Source organism: Ammospiza caudacuta, chromosome 3 (assembly GCF_027887145.1).
Source record: "Ammospiza caudacuta isolate bAmmCau1 chromosome 3, bAmmCau1.pri, whole genome shotgun sequence".
NCBI classification, from domain to species: Eukaryota; Metazoa; Chordata; class Aves; order Passeriformes; family Passerellidae; genus Ammospiza; species Ammospiza caudacuta.
The window spans coordinates 15,241,166-15,254,537 of record NC_080595.1 but is presented as its reverse complement, the minus strand read 5'-3'; the positions used below and the strand labels follow the sequence as shown (position 1 = coordinate 15,254,537).

Genomic DNA, 13,372 nt, shown 5'->3' with positions numbered 1-13,372 from the left:
AAAACTGTTTTCTTTCCTTTATGTTTAGAGAATATCTGTTCTACAGCTGGGGTTGATGTTGTTGGAGTGAGACTGAGCATGCTTGAAAATTTCTTCTGCCGCTAAGTTGCATTGAGGCAACACAGGGTGAGTGCTAAAGGCAGCTCTGATGATCAGCCTGAGGATCACTTCATAAAGTCATGCTGGGTGTCTAGGGTTGCATTGGCTCCAATGACTTTGCCGTATTTGAAGTTCTTTAGGTTTTTCAGTACTTCTGTTGAATAGTTAATTACATAGAAGATATTCCTTAAATGGTTGGGGGGATTTTGGTTGTTTTGTTGTACTTTGAATTGGCATAGGTCCAGAAGCTTGAATGTGTCAGACATCTCTGATGAATCTGGGTAGTGTCTTCTTAACTTGTTTTAAGGTTGTCCATGGCGGCTCATTACCTCTGAGCCTTCTGCTCTCCAAAGGGATGGCAGGAGGCATCGCTAAGCACAACAGTAACACATGACAAACAGCAAAGGTTTTACAAACCTCCGTGAATAGGTGTGAACGAGGCACCACCGCTGAGCTGTGAGTAGCTATTAGCAATTTGAAACAAAGTTCACAAACAGTATCAGTCAGTTAGGGCCAGTCTGCCCTGAAAAGCTTGCAAATATCACTTGTGAGGAGCCTGGTTTCTTGGATGAATCGGTCTGCACTGAATGGCTGAATGAAAGGGGCAAGTGGAAAGGCTCCTCCAGACTAGACTGCTGCTGTTAACTTTGCTGTGCTACAAAAACAGGGCCTAAGGTTTCTGTGGGAGACACCCACACAGGCACTGTATGGGTTAAAGTGGAGGCTTCTCAGTCTCTTTCCAAAGGTTCAGAAAGGAAGAAATCTGTACTATATTAGCTAGTCAGTGTGGTTAATAAATAAGTGGTGCTGTAAATAATGTGAAATTTATTTCCAAACTCTTGAAAGTACTCCTGTGTTCTGAACCGTCTGGTACTGTTCAAAAATCACTTGGTTGTGGTGCTGTCAGAACTGCTGGTTTCTGTGGCTGTATGCACTTTTCAGTGTATTTGCCCAACAATGTTTCTTATTTCCTGAATGGAAAAATTCTTATTTGAGAGAAAACAAGCAATTCTTTGCACAAAGCCTGCTTCTCAAGGCATGCAGGTACAAAGTGCAGAGCAGAGGTCATTACTAGAAGTGAGTTTGCAATTGTGAAGATACTTCTGCATGTCAGAAAAATGCCTGAAAGAGAAAGAAATGTAGATTTGATTTCATGCTTGTGTTAGTTCAAATCTAGCTCCATCTTTAACTGTTCAACCTTTTTTTTTTGTGCTTTGGAGGCGTCTCCATGTAGCTTTGAAATATGAGCTGGTAAGTACAGAAAGCCAGAGTCCTGACCAACATAGAGCTTTAAGCATGGGTTTTTGCTTAGTGTTTTGGGGTGGTTTTTTTGTTTTTTTTTCAGAATAAATTGTTCAGCTGTTTTGCTTGAACATTTTATGTCGAATAAATAAACTGTCACTAGTTGATGAGAAATATGCTGAACTTGTGTTCTCAAACCTCAGTTTTAAGAGTCTTAGTTTCTAGGCCAAATTTTGAAGGTTTATATTCACACAGAATTCTGCTGTGGAATTCTTTTGGGTCAAGGAAGAACATTTTTTGTCTTCAGGAACACTTTCTTTGCTGGTAGAATTACAGAGTCAAAGTGCTGCCTTGCTGATGTAATTGCACTAGAGTTTGCAATGTGGCATAGCATCATTGAAAATGCCAGGGCAGTCCATGAAACTACAGCTGAACTTTCTAACACTGCCTCACAATGGGTGCATCACTTTGGCAGTTGCTGGAAAAATGTTCTGCCACAGCGCCTGTCACTATCCCTGTACTCGACCAACCTAAAATTACTTTTGTCTTCATCTGCTAAATTTTGTCTGACATATGCTGAGTAGACAAGCAGCAATACAGATTTCAAATGCCTGGCTCTTTTGAAAACAAACAGACCACTCTCTTAGTACCAAAAGGCCTTTGCTTATCTTTTATGACCCACACTCTTGGGAAAATTTCTTCTTCCAGTTGTAACTGAAGGCTGTACTAACTTAAGGTTCCCATATTGAGCTAGATACCCTCCCTTTGTAAAAGTAATATTTTTCTTTGGACATAGAAAATTGAAAATTTGAAACTAGTGATAACCTTGAAAACCTGCAACTATAAATCAAATGTGGAACATAATGATTTCCTTAGCTGTTAATTAAAACCTGACCATAGAGTCAGACCAAAGTCCTTTGGGTCCCTATAGAAATTGTACATCTCCATGGTTGAGGTATTCTCTCCTGGGCTTTTTTTGCTGGGAATATATTTGGCACATTAATACCAAACACTGCAAGTGACAGGAGCCAAGAGTTGCTACCAGTTCTCCCTTGTACTCTAAAGAAATAACTGTATTATTTCTGTCTCAGCCAAGGAGTAGAATTTAGGGATGGCATCTCTAGCACTGAACTGCTACTATTTGGGAATGACCTTTTTTTTGTTAGGTGTTAGTGCCTGCCTAAAGTGCAACTGCCTGTTTATTTTTATAAGCAATAAACCTCTTAACCAAATTGGATTAGAAGTGTAGGAAGTAAAGTATTGTGCCTGTATATGCTAAATCATGCATTGCCTGTGAGATAAGAAAGGAAAGAAAAAGACCTGATCAACTGGCATGGGATTTTTTTTCACTGAGCAGTAACAAACTGTGAACAGGCAGGGGGTCCAACACCAGAATGTATTGGACCTGTATTGTTTGAATTCCTGGCTGTAGGATGTGATGCACATGAGAACTAAAGAGTGCAAAAAGTTAGTTTTGTGTTTATGTCTAAATGCAAGTTGTATTAGCATAAAAGTTGGTTCACCTTAGTTTTTAAGGGGCAGCTTTTAATGTATCAAGACATATTTCATTATTCCTCTATTAGGAACCTATTGCATGTGACAAGTAATCAATTCTTATTCTCTTGGGTACTGCCTAAAGTAACATCTGTTCTGTACCTGAGCTCACAAAACAGTATTTATTCCTAGAAGGATGTCCTTGACAGTCAGAAGTACAGGAAGCAGAGGTGCTGAACCCCATGTGTTGGTACAGGGCTGTGACAGCTCCAGCAGCCCCTGTGCAAAGCTGACCCTTGGCTTGCAGGGAGCAGGCAGCCCTCCCACAGCTCTCAGAGGAACAGAGGTCGTGTGCTTTCATGTGCAAGTGCTGAAGGTGATGTGTTTAGAAAGGACCAAGTTTTGTACCTTGTCTAAAGACTGTCTGGAGTTTGAAGTGAGGGGGAAGAATGTAGTAGGATGACTGTTTAATAGCAGTGATTTGCAAAATATTCAGGTATGAACTGTGGACTTGGGACACTGTTGTGCAGAAGTGAGGGGAGCTGTTTTGAAGTTATCCAGCCCTTTTTTTACCAGAATTGCTGAGGGACTACAGTCAAAATGGTGAGTGTCAAGAGTTTAGTAAGTGTGGTTAGGAATTTAGAATAAAGCAGAGGGCAGTTGGATAGGTTTGACTTTTTGCTTCATGATCTCTTTGAGGGTAAACATATTTGCCTTCTTGTAAGAGATCCATTTGTGTGATGTGGAAGTTGATTAGAAATTGTACTGAATAGTTTTTAAACAAAGCCCCTCTTAACATAATTTTTCTCTAGAATGTGAGTGTGGGGAGATAGCCAGTTATAGCTGAATTTCTATAACTGAATACTTTTCCTATCTTTGTTTGCTAATCTGAATGAATAATCTAACATGAAATATTTTTCATCACTGAGATAAAGATGTTTTTCAGAACAGAAAGTGTTACTACTTCTAACAACTATCTTAGAATTCTCTCTGAAGTCCATGGTCAAGTGATCTGGCTTTGTGGGAATGAAAAATTTCAGGTAATGCAGGTTCTGCTAGTTCTGCTATAACCTTAAAGACTTTGCAAGTACAAAAATCATGTCTTGGAAATGAATTCAAATTGGGCCTCCGTTTTTGTATTTAGGGGAAACCATAATACCTGAAGCTCAGTGAATCTGTGTTCTGATGCTGAAAGTTTGCTGAACAACATCTAAAAAATTCTTTAAGGAAGTGCTTGTGCATAGCTAAGATTAATTCAACCAGAAATTGTCCTAGAGAACTTAAAAAGAAATCTCTTACAGTAGCTTTTTTCCAGATACCTCGGAAATTAAAGTTTACTGTCTTGGAAAGAAGCCTGGTGCAGCTACATCTGTATGGCTCTTACTTGGCAGATGACTTGCATCAGTTTGACTTTTCTGGAAACAAATGTGCTTTCTTCAGAATTAGGCTTTGCCTATCATTCTTTCAGTCTTGAATTTTTAGGAATTCAGCACATCTGATGCTTCAGGTGGTACTTGAAGCCAGGTGAAGAACCATCTCTCCTGGTTTCAGCTGGGATAGAGTTAATTTTTGCAGCAGTTGGTACAGTGCTCTGCTTTGTGTTTAGGATGAGAATAGTTTTAATGCACTGATGTTTTGCTGAGCAGTGCTTGCTCTGAATCGAGGACTTTACAGGGTTCTGTGTTCTGCCAGCCAGGAGCTGCACAAGAAGCTGGGAGGGAGCATGGCCAAGACAGGTGACTCAAACTGGCCAAAAGGTTTCCCATAGTGGACATCATGCCCAGTATTATAAACGGGGAGAGTTGGCTGGAAGGGGCTGGCTGCTGTTCATGGATGATCTGGGCATCAGGCAGTGGGGTGGTGAGCAACTGTGCATCACTTTTTTGGGTTTCCTTTCTTTCTCTTTTATATTGTCTCCCTTTTCCTTACTGCGTTTTTAGTTTATTTCAAATACTTAATTGTTGTTATTGCAACCTGATGTTTTACCTTTTTTTCCCTGACTCTCTTCCCTTTAACACCAGTCAGGGGAGGTGTGAGCAATCTGCATGGTACTTGGTGGCTGGGGTTGGTTAAACCACAACATTGTTTAAAGAGTAGCTTAATCCCCAAATGTCTTACTTGGGCAACAGTTGCTGTGTTGAATTGCTCATTGGGACCCATTTCTCTTGTGGAGGACTTCCCTGCTGCAGTTGAGGAACAGGCTCACAGAGATGTAAGGGTGGAACAGGACTTCATAAGAAATGCTCATTAGGTTTGTCTAATGGCAAAGTGTGACTCCTGTGATGGGAAATGCCTCTGTGCAGTGTGATGACTTGTTGCCACTCTATAACTAGGCTACTTCTATCACAAATTGCTCCACAGCTGCTTAAGGATCACCATGGCTGGATGAGCAGCATTTTAGAGCTGGCAAGGAGCTGTTTGAAGGAGACTTTGTTGTGCCTTAAGAATTCAAGATTCTGTTTAGATCTTTTACTCAGCTGTCCTGCAATTTTAATTAATCTCTCCTACCCTTTCCAGAAGTGGTCAGTGTAGAAGAGTTCATAAAGTACCATCTACCCTTCATGTCACAGAAACTTGAGATGCAGAAAAGGGTTCTTATCTGGAAGCTGTAGCTATAACAATGGACCTTTGTTTTCTTGGCCCTTGTAAGAACTTTCTTACTTCTTGCTATAAGCCACCACACAGTAGTGCAGGGGATTAGGTCATTTCCTTCCCTTCTCCTCTTCCTGCAGATTATTTGATTAGCATTTCTATTGTATACTCTAAATAGCATGTTCTTGGCTTCAGGCTGGTCCCCCCCTCTATAATCTCTTTAAAACACTGTAGTATGAATTTTTATTAGTAGCATGACATGGGAACTCCTTGCACAGAGATTACATGTGACGTAACACAGTAAAAGATTAATGAGACTGGTAAATCAGTAATCTTCCCTTCTTTCTTCTTCCCTCATGCACCTGAGATTAGGCTTCTGGGAACCCCCTAACAGTGCTGATGCCTTAGAATGCATGAAATATTTTTTCTTATTTGGATATCATTAGCTTTGATCAGAGTTCAGCCCCTGACTTCATGGGAAACTGAGTTCAGGTTGTGTATAGTGTATGTTCAATGTTCAGCATTGAGTGTACAAATATACCTCCCCTGTGGGATCATTACATGTCCTAGTCTTCCACCAGCTGTTTTGCTCCCATTTCTCAGTGTTTCCTTTCCTTCAGTCTCTGCTTTAATATAGCCTATGTGCAGTAATTTCAAGCTCTTATGCTGCGTGGGGTTTTTAGTCCACTCCTTGCCTGTTTCATTGAATAAAATTATCAACAGGTTGTTTAGAATGTCAGTCTTGAAAGGCACTAATATACTGATGAGGTTACCTCCAGCATGAAGAGTTTGCCATTCAGGTTTCTTGCCTGTCTGGACACTAGAGGCCATGGTGTTGCCCATTGCCCCTGTGTGTAAGGCTGTTAAGCTCTTTTTAGCTGAAGCAGCTAGAAATGCATTTTCCTCTTCAGAGCTCATGGAGAATGTCATGTGAAATCACGTAATTGTATCAAACTGTACAGCATCTGTTTGTGAGTCAGACAGAAGAACATGACGATAGAGCTCTTTTTTCTTTCAACTTCAAAGAAAGAACCTCCCCTGCAGTTCAGCATCACTTCATAAAATTAGCAGTGATATCTTGGGCTACAGATTGCATTGTTTTAGTCTGGCATGGTATCTGTACTCCAGGAGAAATCAGCTAGTTCGCCCACCGACTGCATGCTGGAGGCATTTCATTCCAGTCCTCAAGGCATGGTGTAGTTCTTGTGATTCTGTGAAAATCATTAAAGCCTCCTTACCATAAAAGTGAGGGGCAGTGCTGACACAAGAACAGCTGAGTAGAGCATGGCTGTGAGTAAACACAGGCAGGGAGACAAAGTGGTTCAAACTCTCTTGGATGAGATACAGAGGCAGCCACACAGAAGTGTGCCTAGGGGCAAAGTAAACCCTCAAAAAACCTGGATTAAGATGGGGCATGATTAGCTATGAAAAGGACATTGTGTGGTGTTGCTTGATTGCTCCAGAGGGTCACTAATATGAAGGCCAGTAAGGATTGTTTTCTGCAGGAGGCTGGTTGGGGTGGTAGAAAGCAAATCCACCTGCAGCTGCTTCTTAGGTGGCTGCAGCATAAAGTAATCTACAAGCTTATTAACCTGAATGCTGAACAGCTCTGCATCTGAAAAATAAAGAATGTCTGGGAATAAAGGAGTTCTAGAAGCAAATAAGTCTACAAGTTCTGCTTTTCAGGATGTTCTGAAACGGTACAACTCCAGTTTTACAACTTGTGTGAGAAAAGTAATGCAGCTTAGAAGTGGTCATACAAATGTAACTAATCACTGTGGTTAAATACCTGAATACAGAGCACCTTTTGTACTCTTGGTGCCATATCTGTGTGTTAAGTGATACTAATGCAGTCCTGATGTGGTTTTCTTTTTTTTTTTTTTTTTTTTTTTCCTTTTAAAACAAAATCACAAAAGCAACCCTTAGCCTTGATTAAAACAGCGTTCAAGCTGCCAACTTTGTATAGGCTGGAACAAAACAGTAAATACTTAAAAATGATGGGGGAGGTGGGGTGGTGTGACTCCTCCACCACAGTAAAAATTGCCATTTTAAGGATCTACACGTTTCCAGTGAAAAAGCTGGGATTGTATGCCAGTGGCATGAGGCTGCTGTTGATTTTTGGCAGGAAAGAGGATTCCCTTAGAACCTAAATCTCAAGATCAGGCTTGATGAGTCTCTGGTGTTTCTGTTGAGATGGATGCAGAAGGTCCCTATCCCTTCATTTGCATTGGTATAATGGGATTACAGAATAAACACATGAACAGATAAGCAAACTTATTTGGGTTGAAATAGTTGGAGATTTGTGTGTGGTTTTGGTTTTTCCCTTAGCCCCTTGCCAGTTTAGTCGTCTGGTAGCTGTGATAATGACCATAGCATTTCAGAGCAATGTTCAGTCCTGTGGTTTTTTTGTCAGCCAGAAGGGTGGAAATGAGGGAACACCTGTACATCAGTGTTTCTCCAGGCACTTTCCAGTGTTCAGCAGCTGTGGCTCAAGCACTTCTGTGGAGCTGGTTGGTGTCTTTGTACTTAGTAATCTATGGTACGAGGGAAAAAAATATCTTTGAGCCTATGTATAGTTTTATTATCCAGAATAAGCTATAAGGTATTCTGCAGCTAAATTTTTGGGTAGGTGACAAGATCCTGTAACAGGACAGCTGTATTGTATTACTGAGGGGAAAGTTTGCTGTGGAGTACAGGTTGAGAAGAGAGAAAACAAAGATGCATTCACCTTGTTCTCAGCTGTAAAGCTGACTTTTGTGGAGCTGCAGCTTATGTTGTGTTATGGCATTATGAACAGAAAAGCTGTTTTGATAGCTCCTAGGTTTGAGTGTTACCCAGTGGCTATACTGTAAGGTGAACTGGGGAACAGTTCTGTTTAAAAAATAACAGAGCAGATAAACCAACTTTGAAACATTGACAGATCAGTCCATAAAATTGTGTTTAAAAGATTGAGGTCACAAGCCAAGGAGGGAGCAGCAAAAGTCACATGTACAACATGGAGATGTGAAATGTCAGGCTCTATCTACATTGCTTGAGCCAGGGTAACCATCTACCCCTTCTTCACCCACTACAGCTGTGATATAAAACTTGATGTAAAGGTTAAGCTGCTGTGTCATATCGTGATTGCAGCAGCCTCACAGCATTTGCATGATCAATTCCACGAGGTAACTTGGAAGCTGTGGTGACTTGATCACCACTTTATGGCTCAGACATTTAAATTATCCCACCCACTGGCTTGATGCAGTGATTTTGGTGTTGGTGGAATGAGAAATGAGCTCATAACCTGGTCTGGCACATGCAGATTTGCCTTTCTAAATGTGCATCCTACAGGACTGAGCTGTTTTAGAATCATTGGCTGTGACAGTCCAGTACACACAGGTGGCATCTGCAGATGTGTCATGTGTCCAGTCCTACAGTATTAGTGAAAACAGATAGCAATGCCTGAACAGTTTCTGCTGGTACAATTCTCAGTGTATTAAGAAATTACTCTTTGTGTGGGAGGCGAGGAAAGCTAGCTGGGCTAATAAATTATGGTTAAAAAAAAAAAGAAAAGGTATAGCATGCATGGGTACAGTTATGTAAGAGAAGGAAATAAATCAGTGTTTCTCTGAGAACCTCATCTGCAGAGCTGCCAGGCAATTGGGCTGCAGTATTGTTCTCAGCACACCCTCTGCTTCCTCTTTTCCTTTTTGGGGCCAGGGATGGATGAATTGATGGAGCAGGAGCAGGATGCTTGTTCTGCCTCCAGCCAATGCTGTGTGGTGCTGTGCTGTTTACCCAGCTTACGCAAGGCAGAGCCGGCCCCTCCTGAGGCAGGAGGTGCTTCCCACGGCTGAAGTAAAAGCACACAGAGCAGTCACTCAGTCTGGCAGTTGCTGGGGGTTTAAAGGAGTTGGTGGATTTCAGCCGATTTTAAACAAGATCGGAGGGTTGGGTTTTTTCTTCTCCACTGTGTAGGAATACTGCAAGGACACAAATATCCTGGTAAGTGCTCTGCATGCTGTCACTTTCCCTTCTAATGTGGTATTGTTTCAGTCTCTCTTCTAAAAGTCTCCTCAGTTGCAGTGGTTTTCAGTGATGCAGTGGAAAGGAAATCTGAGAGCAGGCAGTGTCTCTGCAGGCTCCCCTTCCACCTCAAAGAGGCAGAGACATTCAAAGTGCACAGCATAGTAAGTGTTGTTTGATCATAAGAAATGTCAGTCACTTCTCATTTTTAGGGTGTAGAGCAAGGTGCCTTAAAACTGCCATTACCTAACAAAATTGTACCAAGGGCAATTTCTCATGGAGCTCTTGAATATTTCTGTTGTCTAAACCGAGAAAAAGGCTTTAAATGTAACTGTAGCTCCTATTTTTGTAAGATGATATAGATACTATGTGAAAAGGCTTTAGTGTAATACAAACAGCTATTTAGCAGATACTTTGGTACATGAGCTGCCTTATCAAGAAGTCAGAGGCTCATAAAAAGCAAAACTGTAATGTTTGGACATGTAGAACAATTGTGGTTTTTTGCAAGCCCAGGCTCCTCAGCCATATTTTCCTGTACAGGTGCATCAGACAGTAGATTTTCCTGGACTTGAAAAGCTCTATTGCTTTGTGTAAGAATAAGATGCCCCTGCTTTGGTCTAAACTTTTAGGAAGTTTTACTCTTGCGGCTGACTCTAAGTGAAAGTTGGGACTGCCTTTTTTTTTTCTTAAGGTCATATTGTGAAATTAGTCTGAAGCAGTGGAGAAGGATAACATTAAAGGTTTCCAACTGTAGAGTTCTCTGCAGCAGAACTATGCTTCTGTACTAGTATTGCATGAAGTTTTTTTCTTTTCTGTTTGTATTTTTGCAAGGCACTCTCTGAAGATACAAACAGGTATGCTGTGGCTAATGAGCACCTGATGTTCTCCCAGCATGCCTGTATGTAGTATTATTTTATGGCTTTTTCGTACGGGTTACAGATTACAAATAAACTTCATTTGATAATCTGAGTGAAATTAAAATAAAATAAAAACTTTTTAGCCTGGTTTATGCTAACAGGCAAAGTGCAAGCTGCAAATGAATCTTGTGGAGCAGCTTGTGTGAGTAAGGTAGTTCTGGCAGGTGGTTCAGTGATGGAGCAGGGTCGAGCTGTGGTGGGACCGAGGCTCCGCGCGTTGTCACCGCTGCACCTGAAAGGGGCAGGGGGGGTCAGGCTGTGTGTAGATGGAGCAGCTTAACTGGTGGAGAACTTTCTCAGCTAATTCAGGATACAGATAATGTTGCAGTGACAGCTTTAAAATAGACACCTTGTGCTAAAAGACAAATGTTTTTGGCTTCCCACACGCAGTCTGAATTACATCATTTATAACCCGTAGGAGGTTATCGTGGTTTCCTCAGGGGAGGATCAGCTGTTACTTTTCATAACTGCAAAAAAATTCGGGACTATTTCTTTTTCCAAGGGAATATTTTCAGGATTGATTTTTGTCATTCTGTTGGAGTGGATCATTATTGATTACATAAAGCTTCCAGTTTTAATAGACCCAGCCACATTCTCATGTCATCAACGGTAGTTCAGAATAAGGGAACTGAAGTTAGCAGAGGTCTGACTGAAATTGGAACCCTGTGCTTAGATGGGTTTTTTCAGTCTTCTGAAGAGGAATGCTATTTTTAAGTACTATCAAAAAGTACAGATTTTCATATAGGTGCCTATAATAGAAGTCCTATTCTAAAACACTTCCCTTGTTTATTGAGCAAGGTTGCTTGTCCTCAAGGCGCTGTTCCTGTCTTTCCTGAAATTGCTGAGTGCTTGTCAGACCTGCTTCTGTGGCTGGAACAGAACTTCAAGCAGAATGCTAGACACCAATTCAACCAGAACTGCTGTTTCTTAGACTGGACAAAATTAGCTGTGGCCTTAGAGCAAAACAGTAGATTTTCTCTTGTCTATCAAGTTAATGCCCCTTTCAGAGTGTCCACAGACAATGGGTTTTTGTGTGTGTATATGCTCTGACTCACATGACTTATTTCCAGGCTGACCAGCCCACTAATGGCAGGTGTCCATGGTAAAAAGATGCTTTCTTTCTGTTTGTGACAACAAAAAACTCCTCTATTGAGGTTTTACAGATGTTCTCAATGCATAGTAGTAGATAGCTGTTGCATTGGTTTGTGCTTGATGTCCTGTGCAGGATCAGCTGCTTGCTCATTTCAGAACTTCGCCTCATTGTCTTGTTTTTGATTTTTTGTTTTTGTCTTCTTTTCATGTCATAAGACACTTGTGTGTCTATAGTGGATGACTAAGCTTATTCTGAGTTACAAAAGAAAATATGTACAGTATAGACTAAGGAAATAATAAGCCATATTAAAGCAAAAGGCTGTACTGATACTCCATGCTCCCAAGGCTTGTTCTTGGGGATTTTGATGCTGAAAAACTCCCTTTTCTAGAAATAAGAAGATTAAATTTCCTTCCTATAAAAGGTAGTGTATGGCTATTGATCTAAAGTGACAGGCATTTCAATTGCACTAACAGATGCATCACTATAACTTTCCTGTGCATCTGTAGTGAAGGATGCAAGCTGTACACAGAATGTGGCTAATCTCAGAAGTGGAGTCTAAAACCTAATAATGGTAAAATTGCAGGTGTGTGTGGGAAGGAAACATGAGCTTGTTTTGAATTGTAAACTGGGAGAAGTGTTAAAACTGGGAGATAAACTCATGTTCTCTTTACCCAGTGATCACTTCAGTAAAAACTATTTTAATACAAGCTTGCAAAATTATTTATAGAAAAAACAGTTAAAGGAGAATATCTTTCCAGTGGTGAACATTTCTTCACCCACCACGTAGAAGAAAGTGATTTCTCAACCTTTGTCTCAGCTTTCAGAAACAGTGATGCAAGGACCCGATTCCTTGTTGCTTGTGCCAGTGCAGATCAGTAACATTATTGATATTGTTTGTGAAACCTGGCAAGCTGGGCTTGGTGGGAACACATACTCAAACAAGCAGTTGGTCTGCTGGGAGTCACTGACTGTGGGGTTTTGGGTTTGGGTGGGTTTTTTTGGTTTTTTGAGTTTTGGTACTTTTCTGTTGGTGGTGCTTTTGCTTGTTTTTTTTTTTTTTTTTTTCCTTCTCTCTGATTACCTATTGCCTCCTCCTTCCATGCTTGCAGATACCTTCATCTTGAGAGACTAGTATTCTGTACAGCTTGTTTGTGTCTCTCAGTGACTTACTTTAGTATTCTGGTTGTTTAAGTCTGGAAATCAATGTTTTTTCCTTTGTAGTGGTGAGATGTAACCATAGAAGAGAATATGCAGTGCTGAAATACTGTACATGTATTCAGAGGATTTTGGTTTCTGATCTTGCAGTCACAGGAGACTTGCCTAGTGGAAACTGGAGTGATAAAGAGCTTAAATGTGTAAGTGAATATTGGCAAACTTAGGTCCTACTTGTGTATTCTCAGGTATTGTCACACTATTCAATGTGAATTGTTTGTTTGCAGTAGGGGTTTTAAATCCAAATAAAGCTGTAACGTGTAAATCTTGAGGGATAAGGACAAAATCTTGTTTCATTGGTAATGGAGTTACTTACAATTTATGTCTAGCTGGTCAAAAGTGCACTTCAAGTGCATATTCCAGTTGCTTGATAGAATTGTGTGGACTTCTTAAAATTAATTGTATTCCTGGAATAATTTAGGTTGGAAGGTTATCTGGTTCAGTCCCTGGACTCAAAATGGGACTGGACTGCCTTTGATCAGGCTGTTCAGAGCCACATGCAGCTGATCCCTAAGGATGGAGATTGTACAGGCTTTGTGGACTGAGGGTTTCTCCCTTCCATAATAACTAATCAGGATTTTCTGTGTTGTAGCTTGTTTGTTGCCTCTTGTTCTGCCACTGCATCCCTGTCAAAAGGACTAGATTCCATTTTGTCCCCATTCCCTCTGCTTTAGCACAGAATTGCTCAGGAAAGAGCTGTATGTGAGAATTGTAAGGG

The 13,372-nt window shown here is 40.8% G+C and overlaps 1 protein-coding gene across 3 annotated transcripts in view; it reads left to right on the top strand.

The window, feature by feature from the left end:
• PELI1 (pellino E3 ubiquitin protein ligase 1) overlaps positions 1–13,372 on the top strand; it is a 42,850-nt gene that overhangs the window by 16,251 nt on the left and 13,227 nt on the right. The window contains exon 1 of one of the 3 annotated variants that reach the window (XM_058801245.1): positions 9,370–9,411. The exons of the other annotated variants lie outside the window; for them this stretch is intronic. The gene's annotated coding sequence lies outside the window, so the exon portion shown is untranslated. Of the gene's footprint in view, positions 1–9,369; positions 9,412–13,372 lie in introns of those variants that run through there. 3 annotated transcript variants of the gene reach the window in all.